This window comes from Pyricularia pennisetigena, assembly GCF_004337985.1.
Source record: "Pyricularia pennisetigena strain Br36 chromosome 7 map unlocalized Pyricularia_pennisetigena_Br36_Scf_7, whole genome shotgun sequence".
NCBI classification, from domain to species: Eukaryota; Fungi; Ascomycota; class Sordariomycetes; order Magnaporthales; family Pyriculariaceae; genus Pyricularia; species Pyricularia pennisetigena.
Genome location: NW_021940919.1, coordinates 1,737,968 through 1,740,438, shown reverse-complemented (window position 1 = coordinate 1,740,438; position 2,471 = coordinate 1,737,968).

Below are 2,471 nucleotides of genomic sequence, written 5' to 3'. Positions count from 1 at the left end.
AATGCGAGGCGATAATTTTGCGCGACGATAAAATACTAATTAAAAGCCGAATTATACGTTTCCGATTTATTATTTAGGTTTCCCTCCTTTTTATTTCCCTTTTTTATTTTAATATATTCCTTTTTTAGTTTATTATTTTCCGCGTTGTTCTCGGAAATCGGAAATTCTCATTGTTTAAAGAATTGGTTAATTTCCCGCAATAGGGCGGTACGACCACGTATAATACCTTTAATTGAAAAAGGTTTACGACGGGACCTTTTAAAAAACGGGTTTTTATTTTTGTTACGACCAAAAGTATAAAGGCGCGACGAGGTAGGGGCGAGGGGGCGCGAAAAACCAAATATATACCGGGTCGAGGTACGAGCAAAACGGGGGATAATTGGGTAACGTGAAAAAAGAATTTGGAAACGACGACGAAACCTGGTAGAGTAAAGGCGAAAAGGCGCGGGGAATACGCGGGACGAAATTGGCGTATAAAAACAGCGGGGGTAAAAACCAAAACGGTAGTTAAAATAGCGAAAATATTATTATTTCGGCGCGTTTTTTGCAAATTTTCCTTATAACGCGACGTATTGCGTTTTTAAAAAATTTAAAAGTTAATAACGTTATTCAAACAATTGTATACCAAAGGAGCGAAACGCATTTCCAGGTAAGTAAAACCGCGTACGAAAGTTTAGACCAATTAACGGTTACAATTACCGCCGTTGCGGTTGGGAATATTGGATATAATAGCAAAAATAATGGTTTTAATAAAGGTCGTTACGGCCCCGGAATTGGTTATTTTATTTTATACGTCCTAATAAAGGCGGACTTAATTGGTATACGCGGTAAAAGAATTTCGAAATAAAACAGCGTCTTTACCAAAAAAAAGTTTATCCACGATAATACCCCTAATTAAAAGTTGGAAAATATAATAACTATTATAAGTCGTGGTTTTTAATTTTCGTAAACGGCGGCGAAAAATATGGTTACAAGCGTAGGCGGCCTCGCTATAATAATGATGCGATTTTTTAATATCGTCATATCGTTAATAATAAATACCGTCGGCGGCAGGACCATATTCCCAAACCCCATTTATTTTAAACGCTTTTACGCAAAAGACGCAAAAAATAAATATATTTTCCGGAACCGTATATTCGCTGTTATTTAAATTACCCTAAAATTCTACAGTACCGATAACGCGACAAACACGTTGCGAGTATAAACTAGCGATATTACCCAATCGGTATTTAATCGATACAATTTATGAATGGGCGATTATTTTCGTTGTACGACGAAGGCAATTAACCACCACGGTGGGGAGGCCAGCCATTTCCACTACCGGTATTGGTTTATCCAGGCGCTATTTGCGACGCGATTAAGGAAATAAAGGCCCGGGATATGGTAACGGCGAATTGGTAACGATAAATAACGATATAAATAATAAATAGGAACGAATAGGAAACGAAAATGGACGAAATAAAGGTAGTACGAACGGGAAATTAAGGCGAGGAAAAAACGGGAAAAAATCGATAAAATGGCGAAAAAAGGAGGAGACGGCGACGAAAAAAAAATAAAAATATAAAAAAAGTTTTGGTCGAAAAAAAAAGGAAAATAAAAGGGACCAGGACGATAACGCGGGAAAAATGCGAAAAATAAAAACCGCAATTATTACGGGAAATAAACTATGCTAATAAATAAATAAACCTATACCGCCCAAAATAAAAGGAAAGTAGACCGCGACAATTACCCGTAAACGGTAAATACGATAAAAAAACCACGACACCACCATAACCAAAAGCAGGAGGGTAAAATTTAATTACGGATTTATACCGCCCAAAATAAAGGGAAGGTAAACCGCGATAACCGCCCGCAAATGGATAATAGGATAAAAAACCCGCGATATAACCGCGGTTAAAAATGAACGGGTAAAACCCGATTCCGGATTTACACCGTCCAAAATAATGGAAGGGTGGGTTATAATAAATACCGACGCCCAAAATATATTATATTGGAACCGCGATGATAACGGGATAAGTATTAGGAAAAAGGTACGCGCTTATTATATTATCCCTATACTTCCAAATGGGGACTATACCTAGTAAAAAACGGGCGAATGCGGGTTATATTCCGGATTCGTGCCTAAAACATGTATTACGTAATAAAATATAAAAGCGGGTTAGGGATAATATATAAAGGGAAGGATATTACCACGACCTGGACACACACCTTTTCCTTCCTTTTCCCCCCCAATGTTAGTAATAATACCAATAAGGATATTTAACGGTCCCTAGGCCGTTGGTTTACCCTATAACAAGGACGGCTTTTTCAAACTTTGCCTAGGATATCCTATTAGTCCTAAGAATTTATAAAATAACGGTAGTAACGTTTAATCCCTTTTTTTGCTTTTCTGTATCACCTAAATAATATTAAATAATGTTAATAGGTGTTTCGTAATGTCGATCGATTATCAGAGCGTTGTTATACGAATA